Genomic DNA, 23,467 nt, shown 5'->3' with positions numbered 1-23,467 from the left:
TCGCACTAATTTAATTTTGTTCCTAGGAAAGCTATCAATGCTGAAAGGTGCATGTATGAAATGTTAGCATCTTATGCTGTTCCACACGCAGAGTTGGTATGAGATAATATGCTTCTATTGTATGGCATACAACTCTGATAGATATAACTTACCTAAATAATGGGAACATGCCTCAGATAAAATGGCCAACGCATAGTTCAGATTTAAATAATATCGAAATGCTCGGTAGACGAATTCGAGGCCTGGTAACTCTAAACGAATTGCAAAGAGCACTCTTAGGGCAATGGAAGCTATTTCTTGAGTGAATATAAGCGGTTTAGTTTAATAAAACATGTATAGAAGAATAAATGTCATTTCAGCTCGAGGGAGTAATATGCGGTTAATATTGATTTCACATTTTGCTACCATGTGTTGTTATTCAATCGAGTTAGGCTTGATTTCACGATTTGAATTCATCCATCCATCATTTTCTTTAAGAATGTGTAACTTTAATAAAAAGATATCGAGGTGAACCAAAAAACAAACTGTCGAGAAAAGTGGAGTCTTCATATCAACATATTTTACTAATTTCATACTAAAGAGTGTTTCACATTTGAGATGAAATACAAACTTGTAAATGTAAATGAATTTTAGTAATTGAAAATTCTCCGTGATATGGAAATCTAGATGTCAATTTATTTATTGCTCATAACAAATTAATATTCGTAACATATATTTTGTAATAAAAGTTTCTTCATATCATAATTCAATCGATATAATTTTCGAATAACGTCGTCACAAAAATATTCTTTCTTCGTTTCAATACTATTTGAATTTTGCTGATCGTCCAAGTTTTCTCAATTCTAGTTATTTTTGTCAATGTTCCCTTTCTTCTTTCTTCTGCTGAGAAAAAAATTTCAATTAAGTTATTCTTATTTCCCTAGGTATATCTGCTAGAGTGATGTGCCCATTTTGGATAAAATCTGAAACAAAAATACATTATGTTTTTACAACTTTTTGAACATTCCGTATATCAAAAGGAAAATATGAAATGACATGATAGTGTTGAATTTTTAATGGGTTCATATATATGTGACATTCAATACAGTAAATGAAAATAGTTTTATTTCACAAAAGACTGAATTACCGGCTTTTGAACATATCTGAAGGAAAAAATGAATTAAAGAAACGTTACCCGGCCGGGATGTGAACGCTTTGCCGCTATCCAATCTTTATTGTTTATATTACAGTTGATAAAACTTTTCTCTCATTTTTAGTTTTATTTCATTTTCACTTATATATTTCACTTTTGACCGCCACTGTCTGCATTAGTATTTACTATTGGCTGTTAGAGGTCGCCGTCATATAACTAACTTTTTCCTTGCCTTCGGACGATTCATAGATTTTAGTTTCGTCATTACATACTCCTTACGACATCTAAAACAATGAAATTTTCTATGGAACTTAGTTCTGAGACTTAGAGAAAGAAATCCTACGACGTACTGACATGTATACAAAGTAGGTTAGATATATATTTGAATTGTCATGACTTTCGACATTGAGTCAGGTGTAATCGAGGTAATTGGTACTGTGCATACTTAAATTGTCGGCGTTCTCAAAGGCCAGAAAAACCAATACAGAGAAATAAAGCCGCTGCCAACTAGTCCACGTAGACTGAAGAATTGGCGATTCGTATTGGATGATTTTTACTAACCGAATGTTATGATTGACTGAAAAGTCATAAAATTGCATTTGAAGTCATGTTATGGTGACGAATAGAATGTGGAGATGAGTATCGCCCTTGTGTCGTCAATGTTCAGTTCAGGAACTGATCGCGATTAGATTGATGGAATTCAATATTGATGCAGTTATAATTACTTGAAATTTTTTTTATCTGTTTAAAATGTGGCGTCCTTGGACAAGTACTAATAGTAATAACGATTGTATTAACAACGCAGACTTTTTCCAATAGCGATTGTGAACAATGCGAAAAAGAGATACCAGTGAATAAGATTCGGATGCATTTGCACAGAGAGTATGTTTCAATGTATATAAGAATCTACATCTCAAGTTTGGTTTCGAGGGAAACAAACTATTACAAGCAACATCAGATTTGACCGAAATTCCTTTCTCAACTGTACGTAAAATAGTCAAAAACACACCTTATGAACGCAAGACGCGATGTGTGATATACGACTGTTACTGAATACTTCCGGACATAATGTGAGATGCTGTGACAAAACTCTTCAGAATTGAATAAAGAAACTAGGATTTAGATTTAAAATAAAAAAAACGACAAGCAGTTACGGAAAGCAGAAGAAAAGTGGAATTGCGTAATAAATACTCAGAACAAATAACTAAATATAGACAAGAACAACGGAAAATTTTCTATTTGGACGAAACTTGGTATGCCACTCACGACATAGTTACGAAAGGGTGGACTGATGGTTCGAGAATGTGTACGCCTAACATGCCTGCAAACAAAGAATCGCTACTAATCATTGTGCATTGCGGAGGAAGTGAAGGATGGGTTCCGAATTTTTTGAAATTATGTGCAAAAAAACTTGAGGACTGCAATGTTGACTATCATAAGAACATGAAAGCTAATATTTTTGAGGAATGGTTTGAAAACACATTGATCCCAAATTTGGATGCGAATAGTGTGATAGTTCTTGATAACGCGGCAGCTCATCAAAGTACCGAATAAAATTCGAGGAAAGATGAAATACAAAGTTTTTCAATGGATACTAATTTGTATTTTGAAGATAAATATACCAAAAACTAACTACTTGAAATTATATATAATTATGCCCTTGAGAGTATTGCTGAAAAGTATGGACACACCATACTGTGACTTCCCCCCTATTTATGTGTTTTCAATCGCATCGAGTTGATTTGGGGTTCACTGAACCAAAGCATCAGACGTAAAAATAATTTTCCAAAATTTGATAAGAAGGTAACAGAGATAGTTAAAGAAGAAGTATCTAATATTACCAAAGAAGTCTGATAGAAGAGGATTAAAAAAGTAATATTAGTTGAAAAAGGCTATATGGAGATTGGATACTTCCATAATAATGGCGGAAATGAATTCATTATTGATTTAGGTGACGACAGTGATAGTGAAACAGATAATATGGAAGAGGAATTATCAGAAGCTTTCAAAGAAAGATAGTGAAGTGTTTTTGAAGCGATCGATTGTATATATATATAAATATTTGGGTAAATAAATATATAAATATATATATATATATATATATATATATATATATATATAAATATATATATATAAATATATATATATATATATATATATATATATATATATATATATATATATATATATATATATATATATATAAATATATATATATAAATATATATATATATATATATATATATATATATATATATATATATATATAATAGTTATTGTGATTCTTATATAATCAGAAATGATTATTGAATAACAAAATTATTAGTTAGCTTCTGTTTAAGAAACAGCTCCCTAACTATATTATTAAAGGGGAAGTGTTGGAAGGTAGGTTGCACTATATCGTTTACTTGAACTATACGTCACCTGACTCAATATCATACAAGGATAAGCCAATGCATGGGGTCTTTTTCAGCAACATTCAAGACCTCGGCTTAACAAAGCTCCTGGCCTTCGCTTTTCTCAGGTCGAGTGGGCTGAAATCGGAAACTGAGGGGTTCATCATAGCATTCCAGGATGGTAGACACCTCAGTTTACTAGTTTACCGCAGTCGTGTGATGGATATAGTGGTTTCTGAAACAAGGTGCAGGACCTGCCACGAGGAGACTGAGACCCTAATGCACTTACTGTCAGCATTTTCAGCATGTACCTTCTCAGGTTGCACTATATCGTTTACTTGAACTATACGTCACCTGACTCAATATCATACAAGGATAAGCCAATGCATGGGGTCTTTTTCAGCAACATCCAAGACCTCGGCTTATCAAAGCGCCTGACCTTCGCTTTTCTCAGGTCGAGTGGGCTGAAATCGGAAACTGAGGAGTTCATCATGGCATTCCAGGATGGTAGACACCTCAGTTTACTAGTTTACTGCAGTAGTGTGATGGATATAGTGGTTTCTGAAACAAGGTGCAGGACCTGCCACGAGGAGACTGAGACCCTAATGCACTTACTGTCAGCATTTTCAGCATGTACGGTCTCAGCCTATATCCATCGTCATAAAGCGGTCCTAAGATCGCTTCATTACCCCCTACAGTACTTTTAAGGCATTGACGAGACACCGGTGTTGCCTATCGTCGGGCTCCTTCGCAAGCTAATAAGTATAATGTAGTTCTTCTCTACCATCAGAGAAAGACGATATTTGTCGAGGAGTCTTCAGCTCCTGGCGAGACGAATATCATCTGAAAAGAGGAGGAAAAAGAGGATATTTCTTCTTCAGTGCGTGTTGCCGTGTGATTTTAGTGCTGCACTCCGCACTAAAGCAGAAATCTTAGTTGAACAACTTAGTTGGCTCACTGGGCTTGCTTGGAGCAGAATATTTTCTGACCGAATACTCACTTGCCCCATGGTGTATGGTTGATAATGCTGGCGCAACCTCTGGAATGTATCGGGGATTTGGGGGATAGGGCCCGACCAGCGCAACCTTAGGGAAAAATGATAATGATAATATATTTTTTTACTTGTTGGAAAATAAGGAATAGTAAAGAGATACTATTCTGATACTGAAACAAGGATAACGTCAATTATAAGCAATTGAAACATACAAACACATAAACCTATAATAGAAAACAATTATATCACAGAGTCATATTTTGATGACATATAACAAAGTTAGTCTCACCGCTGTCGCATTCGCTGTTAGCTACCGAAAAAATGTGTGGGTATTAGCTCTTGGTATAGTTTCATTTTCCACCTGCATTACAGATATCCCATTTATATGAAAGTGTCTCTCTTGTCATCATCTCTTTTGGATGACCTGTATATGAATTGAACTGTAATTTAACCTACTTAATTTTCCATTCTAAAACTGTTAACAAGTGCTAATTCATTCATTGCGGAGTGTAGGCTAATTAGTGCATGGACAACATTAACATTTATCGTTAATAGATGCGTACATCCACGTTTAATCGCCCACCACTTGATGCTTCCGGTAATGGAACTCCACTGTTGCCAATGTTTGATGATGAATGTTGAACGTATAAACGTATAGTTCTTCTATAATGTCTTTAGTATACATTAAAACTTAATCTATTCAAACCCGGAATCCTGAGATTTTTATCAGTCTCTTGTGTTCTGCAGTTTTGAAGGCAATTTTTCTGGTCAATCTGTGTCCAGGGAAAGGAATGAAGGCTCCCTTCTACTGGATTCTGCACTAATTTTGTTTTTTTTTGTCATGACAACCAAATCAAAATTCTTTCGAAAACAGTTTTTCTTCACCAGAACAAAGATGCTATTTCTCGACGCGCGTTTCGCTAACCAAGTTAGCATCATCTAATATTATCTGCTTTCTACATGTATTAACGTACAAGTACGGGTAAAAAGCAGATGATGAAATTAGGAACCCCCAAATTTAGCATTGAACCCATCGTTGATGGGACATTTTCCATAAAGAACCTTTTAGCTGATGTTGACTACATCACATCTACTATTACTAATGAAAATGAAAAAAAGTCCATAGTAGCACGGTCTACTAATATTATTGATAATTTTATTACTTCCAGGAAATATATTAACAATAATTTTTTCCAACACCTTTTCATCAAAACAAAACGTTTCTTAAAAAATAATCCAAATCTCATTGTTACCAAATCTGATAAATGCAATGTCACTATGATTCTCGACCGTGACCAATATATTACCTTTTCTAAAAACCTCATTGAAAATTGTGATTCCTACTCACAAGTGAGTAAAGATCCTCCATTGAAAGTTCAACGGTCTAACCTGTCGGTGCTTCAATTGGCCCTCCTACTGAAAAACTTGCATCATTTCTAACAGACATTTTAAGAAATTTGACAACCAATATTTTATTAAAGATTCTTTTCATGTTTCGTCTACATTCAATAATATGAAATTACCTAATACTCATGTGAACGCTAGCTTAGATGTGGTATCTCTTTTCGGCAATGTCTATTTAGATGCTTGTCTCAGATCTATTGTTAGAAAATGGGGACGTATCAGTCAGTTTTGTGACATTAATAAAGACGACTTATTCCAATTCATAACTTTCTTTTTTAACAATACATATTTTTCATTTAATGGTAAAATTTATAAACAATATTTTGGTACTCCCATGGGAGCTAAGACTAGCCCCATTTTAGCGACATATGTCATGGATGATCTGCTTGATTTGATCTTACAGGTACTTCCCTTAAATCTCTTTTTTATAAAAAAATATGTCGATGACATTATCATCTTCCTTCCTCAAAATGGAATATCTGAGATTGTTGACATATTCAATAGTTATGACCCTTACATACAGTTCACCATCGAAACTGAAAACAACGAACAATGGGTTCCTTTTCTCGACACTAAGGCAATCAGAACACCAGATAATACTCTACTCATAGATTGGTATCGTAAGCCTATGAGTTCTGGTATATTCTTGAACTATTGGTCATACCATAAGTAGTGGACGAAAATTAATTTGGTCAAGCAAATGAAGAACCGCATTCTGAAGATTTTCGATCCTTCGTTTCATAAAAAAATTAAATATATTTTTTGCCAATTATTTACCAATATCTCTCACCCAGATCCTGTACTTAAGAAAACCACTGACCATTGACGTTCAAATCAACAATAACAACCAGTTGGATAGAAACTTGTACAGTCTGACAATATGGCAATTGGGGCTGATACACCTCCAGTTCCTATACTCTTCTCTTCTTCACCATATATAAGCGATATGACACCTAAGTTATGCAGAATATTAAAAAATTTGAATGTAAAAATAGCTTTCAGAAGCATATTGACATATCAACCATTAATAAATTATTTTCGAAACTTAAAGATAGAACTCCTATTAACTTTCAAACTCAATTAATCTATTCCATTCCATGTTTAAATTGTGGCAGTGAATATATGGGTCAAACGTCAAGACTACTTAAATACAGAATCAGTTCACATAAAAGTGATAGTAGGTTCCATTCTGAGAGATGTGCTCTTAGTAATTATGTCTCCAAAGAAGGTCATGAAATGGACTATAATTCAGCTAAAATTTTATTAAGTGAAAGAAATACATCTAAAAGGTTGTTTTTGGAAATGTCATTCATAATTCAATCAAATAATTGCCTTAGAAGATCAGTAATAAACCAGTAATAATTCTAGTTTTTCATTATTATAATTCATAACAATTTAAATATTTTCTTTTTTAAACAAATTTTCAACCTTCCTATGGCAGGGTTTTACTTTCATTTAACAACAACTTGTTTTCCTCAAAACCAATAAGGGTGTTGTCAATTAATTAATATTAAATTGAACATAATTGATTTTGGATTTTCTCATTGATTTACTTATATAACAGCAGATGTCTCTGATCACACCTGTACCACACCAACAGTTCTCCTTTGTTCCATATTTTTATCATAGACTGACAAACACACTTTTTTCAAACTTAATCACATAACAACTGTCATTGTCAATTGTTGTTGTCTCTCTCTTTGTTCTTCAACCATAAGGCTTTTACCGGTAATCCATAATTTTAAAACAAATGAAGATTTTTAGTAAATTTTAATTCAATAATCTTTTTTAAATCCAGTGAGGAGTCAACCTTGTTTAATGTAGTGACTTTTCTATTGTATTGACATGTTTCATTAGTTTCAATGTAACATTATTTTCGACACGGCCATCCTCACTAACAGTAAGTTGAGACCTTTCATAATAATTTTTATATTGTAATATAATCATACAAATTTTGTAGCCTGTTGGCATCGTCATTACCGGGCAGGCGGTCCTCGATTGAAGTCATACTGTGAATAACCAAGAAGAGTACTTGATAAAAAATAGCTGCATAAAAGTAAACGAGACAAAAGTGGAACCACCTATTGGTGTGACACCCAAGTCAACTTGCCAAGTTTTTTATGTCAGTGTTGATGGTTTGTCCAATCAACCGACAATACCGATTCCTATAAATGATCTGTTTTCTCGGTATTATTTCATCACTACGGAATTTTATAGATTTTGCGAAATCATTTGCAGATATGATGATGTTATGATCAAAGGAGTTTATGATTCTAATATATTTCTACGTGTTTGAATATAATAAAATTCGTTATGGTGATGTATTACATGAGTACATGATGATGTAGGTTATAAAAACATTTGACGTACGTTTCGTTTCTCTTTTCTGGTATCTTATCTGATGTGATGATTTCGATGTATATGCTACCCATCAGTATAATAACTAAATTTGAAGAAATTTCGATTTAATTCTACTTGATATTACTTCCTTGATATTTCAGCTCGTTTATACAATGTGCAAAAATGCAAAGACTTTCCAGATTAATTGAAAAAAATCAATATGGAATCATCTACAGTAGCTATTCTTGTCCTCAATTCCAAAGTATTGAGGTTCTTATTGTGGACCACTGATTTAATGTATCTTCAGAACAAGCTCTGTTCCCAATCATCAGAAATGCAATACTTTTCTCGACGCTCGTTTCACTAACCAAATTGAAGACGCCAAGTATTGCATATTTGCTGATTGGGAAAAGAGCTCGTTCTATTATACTCCAGAGGTTTCACTTTTACCTTTCACCAATGTAGCTTGTCGAAAATAATCTATATGTGTGAAATCATGTGATCCTGTCGACTTCATAATTGCTCCTCTTCGGGGCGATTGAACCTATCTTCCAGACAATCTATCAATTTAATTATCGTTCTGTTGGACGAAAGTTGGGTGGTAGACTTTCATATTTACATTATCGCAAGATTCAATACTTTTATCAAACTCGTAACCATTTCGTGTGACATTCTTGTGTTGTGATATGAAGTGAAATAATCGGATCTACAAAACGCCGAATAGTCCTTTCTATCGGGAATGAAAACTACTTTCAGTAAATTCAGCAACTAACAGTCGGGATAAAAAAATTTCGTAGGCTAACATAGAAAAAAAAAATTTTGGTAAATTTTCGATTATAGCGGTCATACAATTTCTTTCCAGCGAGCATTATCTTGAGATCTGAGAACAGGGAAAGATCGTTGGGGGCGAGATCTAGAGAATACCAACCAACCCAACCAGCAAAATTGTTTTATAATTTCATGGTCCTGGAACAGTTTCATTTTGTTGGTATTTTATAATTACTTCCAAAATGCTATTTCATTATATTAGACGAGCCGTGAATATAATACAATTGTAGGCAATAAAAGTGTTTAATAAATTTGTTATAGAAACGTTTATAAAATGAAATCATGAATACGTTATAAAATAGTCACGAAATTATCACAGAAACTTTTTTACAACTAACTTATAAAACATATTTTCCTATAAAAGTAAATTGTTTTGAAGAAGTTTCACATTACTTTTCTGTGAGGTTTGTATCCTCTTTATAAAACTATTTCAAGAATATTTTATAACTGCTTCCTGTAGCTTTAATGAAATTATTTTATTGGAATGCTTTCAAACACAATTTTGTTTTCATTACTATATTGTCACTTTAATGATAATTTCCCAACTATTTCATAGTATGGTATATTTACTAAAATTCCAAAACAACAAAATAACTGTTATAAAATCAAATTTGACATTGATTTCAGGGGTTCATTAGATGAGTTGAAAATATGAATTACTGCATATATAGTAATATTTGCAGATGGAAAGTACATAGATATTATAAGAATTTGTTATTTAGAACAAACAGAGTTAATTTGCAAGTAGAAAATTAATACGTCGACAAAGTTAATTTTTGTATATCTATTTAATAATTTTTTTTAAAATCTTAATGAAAGAGTGGCGCCCTTAAATTTTACTAATAATAGGCTATTGTATATTTGTCAATAAAATTTCATTCGCAGTTAAATATCAAAAATATCTTTGAAGCACAAACAATATACGTATATATACGTATAAAAGTGAAATTATTAAAATGGTCCCAACCTTTCCATTTGTTAGTTTTTATTTGGTGACATATCTATTACATTTTCCTGGTGTCCAATACAAAATGACTTCTTGCATCTACAAGAAAACATTTTGAACACTTTTTTATTTTATCGTTATCGCTTTAGGATGCATTATATTTCACAACGCTTACTTGGAATTACTAAAAAAACTCTTATAAAATTGTATTTCAATTATTTTATAAGATTCTTTACGACACTACTTTTTAAGAGTGTTGAAAAATGTTTATAGTAACTGCCTAAATGTTCATAAAACTGTTTTGTAGTGTTTGCAGACAGATATAATGTTTTATAAAACGGCTGTTTTATAAACATTCTGAAAACATTTCTGGGAGAAATACTGTTTCATAAAGTCTGGATAGAATTATAAAATTTATGAAAGCTATTGGGCTATACTCAAAAATTTTAACAAGAAAGCAAATGATAAACAAACTGATAGTAGAAGGCCATTGACCTCGTAGTCGACGCCTTTAAACCACAAAAAAAACGCCTTTTTATTGTTATTCCAGAACAGTACATAAATGTTTAATTCATAAACTGTTGACGAAGTCTAGCTTGAAGCTATTCCACTTAAGCAACAGAATTCCACTTAACAATTACAAAAAATATGAAACAGTATCGGAAGTTCCTCTTCCTTTTTTTATATCATTCGAAATGGATGCGGTAAAGCCAAAAACGAAATTCGACAATTATAGTTTTTGGCGAATAGTTCAAAAACAACTATTGCTATTTCCGATCTGAAGAAAGATTATTCTAGTACCCAAAATAGGAAACTTTTTTCTGTATTAACAACAGGTAACATCACATTTATATTAATTTATCAACGAAGCATTTAACAAATATAATGAGTCGATTATAGAGTCTGCGAATGATAAATGAAAAATGATTCAATGCGTTATGCGACAACTAAAATACCTTTCTACTTCCAAATTTTCTTAAAAATAGCCATCAGAAATCTCTCAGCGCCTTGTGCAATGACTTGGCTATGACCAGTACGCACAGAACTCGATTCATTTCGAAAATATTCGTCAACAATGTGCTAGGTTTTGTGAAGGAGATTTTCGAGAGGCAGATACACCTGGAGAACATTTTTGTCGATGGCTACTGATGGACAAATGAACAAATACTGAATTTATTTTTCGGTTGGTGTTGCAGATTGTTACATAAAGTTATGGAGGTGTGCCAAGTATATTTCCGTGTTATTGATGAGTATCAACTCGTCAGAGATATTGGTAGGAGACGAATGTAGCGTTAGCGGATTAATGAGAGAAGTTCCAATGTTCCGAATATTACGATCATGAGACCGCTACTTGGAGTCCAACGTTCATTCAATTATGTGATTCTTCGTAACAGTAGATGCATCTAAGAGCATACCCAGGTTGATATAGGGAATGTATAGGCTTTCACGGCTAGCTCAATGTTTTGGTGGTTTCCGGGTTTTGCCGTGGTCTTCTTTGGTTACAATCTCCAAACGTTTCAACTATAACTGCGGCAGTCCTCTTCAGTGGTGTGGTCGAAGTACTCTTTTTGACGTAGCAACTGAAACTGAGGCTTTCATTTCTGCCATGTTATTTGTAGTGCTGATTTTTCGCACACTTTCTGTAATGGTGGATTCGCGCGTACTTTCCACGAGATTTGGGTAACATGGCATAATTTCATTTGGAAGCCATAGAAATACACAAACACCAAGATAAATTCAACAGAAAGGAAGAAAGAACATATCTACCAAAGATCTGATAGACAGCATTGAAAGACATCCAAATGAAGACATGTCATCCAAATCGTGTGGGAAGTACGCTCGAACCCGCCATACAAGAAGAGTACTTCGACCACGCTACTGAAGATGACTGCCGCAGTTGCAGTCGAAACGTTTGGAAATCATAACCAAAGAAGACCACTGCAAAACCCGAAAACCATCCAAAAATATAAACTCCGAACTGTGAATTTTTATAAACAAACTTTCATAGCCTACTCGATTTAATCAACTTAATTTGCAAGCGGAGAGTGACAAAAATTATTGAAATCAAATTTGGCTATAAAGTAATATGCATCGATATAGAAAATTGTAAATATCTCGAAAACGATAACCTCCAGTGTTGTTGAGGAGGTGTACCTTTTTTACTTGGAAAAGGAGTGGAAATTAGGTTTTTTCATGAAAAGTACCAAAAGTTTACTGTCAAAAGAGTTAGGGCAATTTGAAATAAATAATGACAGCGTAGGCAGCGCCCTCTAGATGTTTCATGAAAATTAATACGAAATTATGATTTCCCACGTCAAAAAACCCCGGGTACCGAATTTCGTGCAAATAACTTATTTTTTCCAAAAGTTTTTCAGTTCTCCTCTTCTCAAAAACTTTTTCATCGTTCCTGAATCGAAGAAGCAGCACAGTAAAAAAAACGCCAATTAGGTAATTCACGATCGGGAAACGAATTGCTGTAGTGTTGGAGTGATATTACGCTATTTTTCTGGCAAAACAAGTAGAATTCTAACATATCACATTTTTAATAATAATAATAAATCGGCTTTATTGATAATACAAAAAAAACAATACAAAGATATATTTGAAAATGAAAATAGTTTACAGGAGATTCTGGTACTCCTTGGCGAAGTCTAGCTCAAAGCTACTCTAACTCAACCAACAAGCACCACTCCATAATGCACGCAAACATACAAAAATAAAAGCAATTAACAGTGATGGTACCACGAAATGAGAACCGTAAATAAAATAATAATTTGTGATTACCTTCTAAAGATAGTTGATAAATAATTTAATTGAATTGATCTGTTGTCTAAAAAGTAAAAGTTGACATTACTGACTATCATAGATATAATTTTTATATTTGTATTTGAATTTCCTGATATTGAATCTCTTCAAATTGCTCAGGCAATGAGTTTTACAGCACCAAAAAGAAATGATCTCTGAAACTGTGCAGTGCGATGTCGTGGCATAGTTAATTTGTTTTTATGTCTGATGTTTCTTGAGTGAATATTTTCACGCAGAATTAGTTTTTGTATTAAAAGAGGAGAATGGGGAAGGGTGATCAATTTATGGACAAAACAACCCAAATGATGAATCATACGGTTTTTCATATTGAGCCAGCGGGAGTTTTTAAAGGCTTCAGAAATTGAATCATACTTACGAAGTCCATGAATTAGGCGGCAACAAGAATTTTGCACTTTTTGTATTATTTTTTTATCTGAATCATATAAGTATGGCCCATATATGAAGTCACAGTAGTTGAAATGGCTTAGCACCAAACTATCACAGAGCATTCTTTTTAGAGGTTGGCTCAAAATAAAACGATTACAGTATAACAGTTTCAATGACATATAAGCTTTTTTCATTAAATTTTTAACATGACTAGTAAATCTAAGATCAGTGTCAAGCATGCCCCCTAAGTTTTTAGCTGTATTGACAGGAGTCAACATAGTATAACCTAGTTCTAAACGGAAATTGTTTTCTGCAAATTTTCGATTCTTCTGCGATCCAAAGTGCATCATCATTGTTTTATTAGGATTAATTTTCAAATCATGTTCACTTGATAGCCCATTGATCAAATCAAGATCAGTGTTGAAGAGATTTTGTGCCTCAGCACACTTCTAGATGGGAAAACGGCATTTCTAGAAATATCCGAACAGTAGTGGACAATTACAATAATTTGACATTGTCATGATATACTTGATAATACTTGCGAGTGGAGCATACGTCCTCTTTTATGAAAAGTATGGAACAAAATCGCACCTTTGAGATACTCGAGGGAAAGTTTCTTCATGCTCCTGTACCAATATTTTTGATATTTATATTCAAATATGTATTTGTATCTGTGTACCTGATATTATGGAACGCCGTTTTACTTTTTATTGTCACAAATATTCATTCCTCAATGTATTCACCTAACAATTAATTTGTTTGAATTTAATTGATTCATGCATTTATTGGACACATTAAAAACGATCGTTCGCAAAATTTGTTTTATTTTAAATGACACCTGATTTAAAATGTTACATGAATAAATTTGTTATTTGAATAAAAAAGACTAATGAAATAACTTGAAGCTTTTATTAATTCCGAAGAAAAATATTGTTTCAGAGTATTGGAAAATGAAACGCCAATTTACTATATATTATGCTGAAAAATAATCTATATACATATAGTTCAACTCAGCAATGAACAAACATTTTCATTCAACAGTCAATGGAATGTATTATTCGAGTAAATTCAACAAACGTTTCAATTCCGCATATAATTTTGACCTTTGAATAAAATGTAAGTTATTTATATGACTGTTGAATTATAATGAAACTTTAAATTCACTTTCTAAAAGTAAGTTTGGGAATAAAATTTCATTGAATATATTTGAATGGCTGTCAGAGTTTTCCCATGAAACATTGTGGGTAATAAAAATAGACTTTTGTTTGTCTGAAAATATAGCAAATTAACTTTCCATACTTAATATTTTTCTATGAATAATAAAGATTGTTATATTTCAATTTTATTGAACGTGTTGAATATTTCCAACATCCACTTTAATGCATTCAATTTAAAACTTTTGTGCAAAAGATTCTCAAGCAAGTATCATTTTATTTCATCAATCTTTTTAAAAAGCTAATTATTTAGCAGTAAATGTGATATGTAGTAAAGAATATTGTCTTACTATCACTAGACTATCATGTTGCCAGATTTTGAAATTCAGCTTCTGCAAGAATCCGCTTGACGCTAGCGCCGAATTAAAATTATCAACAATCGTTTCAATTCATGTAACTATAATTATCAACAAACAATTTCATTCATGTTTCACAGAATTGTAGTAAATTATTCGATAGTTACAAAAAAAGTATATATGACAAACATTTACTTCCAAAAATTGCAAACAATGAAATCTATATTATAACTGTTCGCAACTTTTCATCAAACAAATTAATTCATGTAACATTTTAAATCAAGTGTCATTTAAAATAGAACAAATTTTGCAAACAATCGTTTTTAATGTGTCGAACAAATTCATGAATCAATTAAATTCAAACAAATAAATTGTTAGTTGAATAAATTGAGGAATGAATATTTGTGACAATAAAAAGTAATACGGCGTTCCATATGATATTGAATTTATATTGTTTCATTATAAAAAAAGTAAAAAAAAAATGTTTTTCAAGAAAGTTACGAAGCAACTTGATAACTCATAATTATTCTGTTTGATTGAATCAAACACATTTTCTCCAACCGCATTAATATGACGCTCCAGTATTATAGCAGACATGTTTTGATTCACGAAATAAATACGGCTAGTGGAATGGCTTTAAGATGGAAATTATGGTTTTGTGACATGATGGTAAGACATGATATTTACGAGTTTCACAAGTTCAAATCCCAGCGCAACTTTTTCTAGTCTAAGATCCGAACCTAAATCGACCTTCACCGAGCTGATAATAGAATGGAATATATTTTATAAATAATTAAGTATATTAGAAAATATGTTATAATGGGTTCGTAGGATTTTTTTAGCGAACCCATTTTTAACATATTTTCTAATATACTAAATTCATTATCATTCTATTATCAGCTCGGTGAAGGTCGATTTAGGTTCGGATCTTCTGTTATTCCTTTTTGCTGTTAGTAACAAAATATCGTCATTCGTATGAGTACCAAAATTGGTTGTTTGGACAGTCATGAGGTTTTATTTGCCAAAAAGAAGAATAGGTTTTGTACTAGTGAAATAAATGAATATTTCCACATAAATCGCTCATTTTCAATTTTAGGAAGAAATCTGATATGAGTTTTTTTTTGAGAATGTTTTTACGAATTGAAATGCATGATAAAATATAGTGTTCCATAAAAAATTCATTTCATGAAATATTTTGACTGTCAAATCGAGAAAGCCATTAAAAATGCTACTAGTTTGCTCATTCAACCGAAATCGTAGCATCAATAATAACGGAGTTGGCAATGGTGCTGACTTAATTTGAAATACCCTGTATGAAAGTTGTAGATATTTCAGGTAGTTTGATCGAGTGAATTCCTGAGTAGGTAGTCTTGATTGTGATTATGTCGGGTATATGAATATCAGAGTAAGAATGAACTTTTAGTACGTAATTCTCTACGAAAAAGCTACTGTGTGAGCGAAACATTTCCTGATATTTTTTAAAACTAAAGTTTGTGGAGATCAAATCGTGTAGTTTATGAAAATATCATTTAGCAGTAAATGTGATATGGAGCAAAAAGCTGGTGATGGATCTAATTGAACTGTTTGCACTTCCTACCTTATTGTGGGACATTAAAGTTAAGGAACAAGCTACCATCGTTTGAAAGTAAGTTTGAAAGTACATTAAGTTGTTGCCATAGCTTGCCATATTTGTTAAAAACTGTCCCTGCCATCATCTTCTTCCTTGTTTTTAGGCATGTATAGCTGTAATGATGAAAGCAGCACTAGCACCACCAGCAGCAGTGTTCAGTTCCATTTTTACTACAAAACTGAGTTGGTTTTGAACTGATTTGGTTTAAACGGATTCAAGTTGCTGTGTCCAACAAATATGTTGCTAACATTTTAGCCAGTCTGTACTTATCTTAAGAGAAGCGACAAAAGCTTTGACATTGACCACTGAACGAAAAATCCTCTGTCGTTTTTTGTGTCTCTTCTAACTCTAACATCATTAGCAACCGTTGCTCTGTTGTTGAAATATATATTGAACACAAATTGAATGGTGAATTGAAAGGAGTCTAGAAACGTGCATATGGGGTTACCACAACGAATGCTCAGTGAGGTAGAAATAAAAATAATGAGGTCTTCGTGAATAGTTGTTTTGAAATGATTCTCCAACTCATCACTTAGTCACGTGTTGGGAATATTGAGGGCGAATTTATCACGTGCACTAGAATCGACATAACCTGATTGGATGTTCAGACGAGGCTTTGCTGTGTATTCTCTCTGACGTGGAGCTGACGCGAATAGGAAAATACTCCACCTTTTCATTTGATATTCAGATCTCTTCAAAATATTACGATTGAAGGGGTAATGATAGTTATTGTATAAGCTTGAATATATTACAACGATACTGATGTGTTTTTTCATCAATCAGTTACTAGAAAATGTTTATCTGGTTATTTGTGACAGTGGCTCTGTCAACTTATGCAAATCTGATCACGTCCTGCAAACTCGATGCACTATTGTCATATTAAACAAAATTATGAAAAAGTTGATAATTTTCAAGGCGTGTTAGAAGCATTGCCGCTGATTAAAATTTTGTATATCATTAAATTTCGAAAAAAATTTTGGTTTTTCCAAGAACAGTTTAACCTATGAACGATAGATAATAGGCAAGCAACACATGTTTCATTTATACAATACGGCTGTAAAATACCGTATACATTCATTATTGAAAAAACAATGTTATAAATAAATAGGTGGATTTTTCACTCGTTCTACTGTTTTTCAAAATAATAATTCAATGTACAGGCTAATCTTTTGAAAGAATGCTTGGGAATAAATTTGTGACATCGAACGAAACTAATTTAGAATTAGGTTGCAGATGAATATTTTAAGGTATTATTTATTAGTTCGTTAGAGTTTTTGATACTGAATGAGAAGTGGGTGTAGTTAGTTTTTAATGTCATTCATCAGGAATTTGAAAATTTTATACGATGGCGATGTTAGAAATAACACCACTGGTCTAACAGGATGATGTTATTTATGAAGTTCAATGAATGAATACAGTTGTGGAAATCGATATTAATGTGTTTGTCTTCAGGACATTATTTAATGTTCCGCCATTTCGTAGTAGGTGATAATATTAACTTCACATTCTAGGGTTTTGAAGTATTCGTCAGGGGCTTCAAAATGATGTGTCACAAGACCCCCCTTTCCATTTAATGTTTTCCAGATGGCACTCAGTCGCCATCTTGACAGTTACAACTGTCAATTTCACTTCAAAATAAAGTTTTCATGCATTGCTTTCATTATCCCAAATTTCAATTATTTCAGTTGACCCGTTCAAAAAAGGAAAGGGGGGGACGTTAAAGAAATGTTTCGGCAATTTACTCTTATGATTTCATTTTGATAAAAACATAAAGGCATAACTCTATCAAACTGTTAAAGCTTTTAATCATTTGACAATTCCTCAGTAAAGAATATTACTGGAGTTTTTTCCCAACACCAAATCGTTATTTTTACACCTCGACACGTGTTTCGATCACCAAGTGATCATCTTCAAGAGGAAGATAAAACTAAAAACTACTCAAATCTAAAGCTACTTATACTAATCAGGTACATCATACAGGTAGGTAATTAGTACACCCATACAAGTGTACAATTGGCCTTTCTATTATTTTACAATATGTCCTTATGTATGTTTAAATGTTACAGCTATATATAGAACAATTTTCAGCTATATAAAATTAGTTTCACAATATTGCCTATCTAAATATATTTACAATGTGTCTTTTTGTAGTAATCAGTAAACCCAACAACATTATTTTATTTTATTTTAACAAGCTATATAGTATGCTCTTTGGTATAGGTCCGTCATCGTTATTCATAATATTATTGTGTTCACTTATTTCTACACTCTCATAGGCATCTAGTTGCCTGTTGTTAACTTGTCTAACTAATCTTAAAGAACTGAAGTCTATGGAATGGTTTCGTTGCAAAATATGATGGGCGACTGCTGATTTTTCAGGTCTTCCATATTTTAAGTGCGCTATGTTTTCCTTATATCTCACTTTAATAGATCTTTTTGTCTGTCCATACACTGCAGAGCCTTTTGGGAAGTCTATATTTTGCAACGAAACCATTCCATAGACTTCAGTTCTTTAAGATTAGTTACACAAGTTAAACAACAATAGGCAACTAGATGCCTATGAGACTGTAGAAATAAGTAAACATAATGATATTATGAATAACGATAACGGACCAATACCAAATAGCTTGTTGAAATAATATTGTTGGGTTTACTGATTACTACAAAAAGACACATTGTAAATATATTTAGATAGGCAATATTGTGAAACTAATTTTATATAGCTGAAAATTGTTCTATATATAGCTGTAACATTTAAACATACATAAGGACATATTGTAAAATAATAGAAAGGCCAATTGTAAAATTAATTTAGGGTGGTACACTTGTATGAGTGGTATTACTGACTACCTACCCGTATGATGTACCTGATTAGTATAAGTAGCTTTAGTTTTGAGTAGTTTTTAGTTTTATCTTCCTCTTGAAGATGATCACTTGGTGATCGAAACACGTGTCGAGGTGTAAAAATAACGATTTGGTGTTGGAAAAACTTCCAGTAATATTCATTACTACACCAAAGGTTCCAAACAGTACATCACAAATTCCTAAGTAGTAGCGTATTATCAGGCCCGACTTGTACTTGACCGATTTGATAGGGAAATTGGATAATGACAACATAATCAAAACGTGTCAAGAGCTCTTATCTTCCAGTGCCATTCCATCTGAACTTCAGTCATGTCTCAATCATCGTGTAAACTAATACAGCCAGTGAGCGAGCAATTCGAGAAAAGTCCTACTCCCGTGAATTTGTTTCGGTTATTATTCATATGTTCCAAGGAAAATCCGATTCGTCTGGAGCTTAAAATAAATATCTCGAGAAGTTGACTAGTGTTTCACAGTGTAAAAATAATTGTGAAGGAAGGCTGAGTTATGGATACAGTTTCAATGAAATTTCACGGATGATCTTCGGTAATAGAATAGGTCAGTTCCTGCGGGTGTATGCTGATTGAATTTCAAAGTATCCAGACAAAAATAATATTGTTTCAGTAACAAATAATTTCAGCAAGGGGGTATTCTATGTGAAACTGAAAATTTAGATTTTATTCACGAGTATTTCTGACAATAACCTTCAACATTTTTTCAATATTTATGAAACTCGCTCTCTTAACCTAATTGGAGAATAAAATGCAATTTTTTTAAAATTGTGAGAAAAAGAATTCTTTCTCCAGTTCAATGATTATTAGAATTGACAGATTGATATGTAAATTATAACTTGGGGTGCCATTTGTTTGAATGTTGTTGGCAAATATTAGAAACAAAGAAGATATGAAAAATTGATTTGAGAATTTGAAAATATGATAATTCGTACTGGAACTCCTGGCGAAAAAATTAATCTATTGAAAAAACTTTCCCAACACCCAACGCTAACCAAGTTAGCGTTCTCAAGAGATCATTATGACTATATTTCACTACTATTTTTGTGTTTTCATAAGCTAGTGGCTTAGTAACTAGTAGTTAGTATTACTTAACTCTACCTGTTATTGTTGCTCGAATTTGTCCGATATTAAAAAAAGGCGACTCTAGCGATATCGCAAACTGAAGGGCAATTTCAATTTTATGTAACTTTTATAAACTCTTAGATATGTGCAAAATGTTATGTACTCCCATATTCAAAAAGTTATTTCTCCTACTCAACATGGTTTCGTACAACAAAGATCATGTATGACAAATCTTGCATATTTAAATCAATATCTCTGTAGGTCCCTGGACAAGCAAAAACAAGTTGATGTTGTTTACTTAGACTTTCAAAAAGCCTTCGATCAAATAGACTATTACGTTCTTCACAGCAAATTAACAAAATTGGGACTCTCTAACCAACTGCTTACTCGAATTGAGTCATATCTAATTAACAGAAAACAATTTGTTGACTATGAATCTTTCAAATCGGCTCAGTACGTAGTTACATCTAGAGTACCACAAGGTTCTAATCTTGGAACTCTTTTATTTTCAATTTTTTATTAATGAGTGGACAACCTCTTTGAATATTCCTAGCCTACTATTTGCAGACGACCTAAAACTATATTATAAAATCGACGACATTACTGACTGCCAATATGTACAACATGAATTAGATTTAATCAAACTTTAGTGTAATAATAATCGTCTACAACTGAACATATCCAAATGTATAATAATATCATTCACAACAAAAAAGCGAACTTAAATGTACGATTATTCAATCTACAATACTACAGACAACCGCGTACATGAGGTAAAAGATCTTGGTATAACATACGACAGTAAATTAACATTTACAACACATACAGGGGTGCGCAAAAGTCCGGAATAAAATTAATATCTTTTCAACCAGTATTTTAGGAAAAAAACGTTGAAATACGTCAGTTGTTTTCACGTTGTACGCATTTTTTGGCAATAAAATGAAATATTTTTTTTCAACCCCTTAGCTGCAACCCTCCCCAACTTTTTTTTCAAATGGAAACCTATGTCGTGTATGGACTCATTGAAAAGCTCGTAAAAATGGAATCTGGCCATAACCTTTATTTTTTTTTACTCATGCAGCTACCACGAAATGAGAAAAAACTCTTTTGAAACCAAAAAAGTTAGAAATACCTACTTAGTGCTATCTATGGGTGAATTAACGTTGCAAAAAACAAATAAGTGGTGATGATGTAGGTACATTGCTCAACAATTGCTAAGGATCACCAGTACCTACCTTCTAAAAGCTTACAAATTTTAAGAACAGACCAACCGGACCAGGCACCACAACAAATTTTATTGATTTATGTGTAAAACTGAACGTAATGTATCATCAACATTCTGTGGATTTTATTTTTTCACCAAAAACTTGCACATAAAATTAGTTCCATCCCAAGCAATTGTTGACCAGTGTATTTCAAAAAGAGAAAAAAGTTGTTGCATTTTTTGTACCAAAATGAATGCCCCGGTAAGAACTATTGTCTTGACTCAGTTTTAAAATTGTGGCATTTCTGGGTGAAATTGAAAATATGTATGTTTAGTTTATTAATTGGGTACCTTCAAAGTGTTCTTTTTTAATTTGCTAAACAAAAATGGTATTGTTAGAGAGGCAGCGTATCGAAGTCTTGATATTGTTGGGATGTGGGGATATAATGCGGAGTCAAAATGAGGTGTGTACTTTATTTAATGCAAAATATCCGGAAAATTACATTTCCCAGGCTACTGTGAGTAAGATCTTACACAAATTTGAAAAACACGATACAGTGAAGGACTTGCCCAGTAGTGGCCGGCCACATGTTTTAGACGAAGATCAAAAATTGGACATTGCCGTATCTCTGCAGGAAGATCCACATTTGTCAACGGTTTCATTAGCCCGAAACAATCCTGCGTCTAGACGTACGATTGGGAGGTTTTTGAAAACAGAAAAGTACCACCCATATGAGGTATGTCTTGTCCAAGAGCTCTTGGAAGATGACTATAACAGGCGTTTGCAATTTTGTGAGGAAATAATGAGGCGATGTGACGAGAATAATGGGTTTTCACTCTACATACTCTCAGGCATCATCAACAACAGAATATTAGGGCCATACTTTTTTGAGGGAAACCTTACAGCTGCACGCTACTTAGACTTTTTACGCTTTGAATTAGTCCCTGCTTTAGCTGTTATGTTTCCCAATGAAGCAGATCCAGATATCCCCACTGAAACACTTTGGTTCCATTAGGACGGCGCTCCCCCACATTTTGGTATTAATGTCAGAGAATATCTCGATGACATATTTGCAGGACGCTGGATTGGACGACGTGGTACAATTGAATGGCCGCCAAGAAACCCAGACTTAACGCCATTTGTTTATTTTTATTGGGGATATATCAAAGACAATGTTTATCAAAATAGGCCGGCTAATATTGAAGATCTAAAAAGCAGAATTAGAGTGGAATCACATAACAAACCGGCTGAGGCCATTCGGAATTCCGTAGACGGGTTTTACCATCGCCTAGGAGCCTGCCAAGTAGAGGGTGGAGGCCAATTTCAGCATCTGTTACGTTAATTCACCCGTAGATAGCACTAAGTTAGGTATTTGTAACTTTTCAAAAGAGTTTTTTCTCATTTCGTTGTAACCACAAAAAAAGGGTATGGTCAGAATCCATTTTTACGAGCCTTTCAATGAGCCCATACACGACATAGGTTTGTATTTGAAAAAAAAAAGTTGGGAAGGGTTGCAGCTAAGGGTTTGAAAAAAATTCATTTTATTGCCAAAAAATGCGTAACACGTGAAATCAACTGACGTGTTTCAGCGTTTTTTTCCTAAAATACTGGTTAAAAAGATATTAATTTTATTCCGGACTTTTGCGCACCCCTGTATAAGGAATATGACTGCTGATGCAAATAGGATGCTTGGATTCATTTACAGAAATGGCAAAAACTTCAAAAGTATTGCCACCTTAAAATTGATATATTTTGTGTATGCCAGATCTAAGTTAGAGTATGGCTCTGTGTTATGGAATCCAGTTTACGACCACCAAAAAACATCAATTGAGAGCGTGCAAAGGAAGTTCCTAAAATACTTATGTCTTAAAGTTGATGGACAATACCTCACGAGAGGCATCGATTATAACATTTTATTGACACGATTTCATATGACATCTTTGGAGAATAGG

At 32.9% G+C, this 23,467-nt stretch overlaps 1 long non-coding RNA gene across 1 annotated transcript; it reads right to left on the bottom strand.

Moving 5' to 3' along the window:
* Nucleotides 1-653: 653 nt before the first annotated feature.
* LOC111511273 (uncharacterized) lies at nucleotides 654-11,628 on the bottom strand. Its single transcript, XR_002722888.2, has 2 exons — nucleotides 10,997-11,628; nucleotides 654-962 (listed from the first exon to the last, which is right to left on the bottom strand). It is a non-coding gene; the product is annotated as an uncharacterized lncRNA (long non-coding RNA).
* Nucleotides 11,629-23,467: the final 11,839 nt, after the last annotated feature.

Source organism: Leptinotarsa decemlineata, unplaced genomic scaffold, assembly GCF_025532065.1.
Source record: "Leptinotarsa decemlineata unplaced genomic scaffold, Ldec_3_MD MMD2_P_RNA_scaffold_5, whole genome shotgun sequence".
Taxonomy (NCBI): Eukaryota; Metazoa; Arthropoda; class Insecta; order Coleoptera; family Chrysomelidae; genus Leptinotarsa; species Leptinotarsa decemlineata.
The sequence above is the reverse complement of the archived record's forward strand: the minus strand, read 5'-3'. Positions and strand labels throughout refer to the sequence as shown.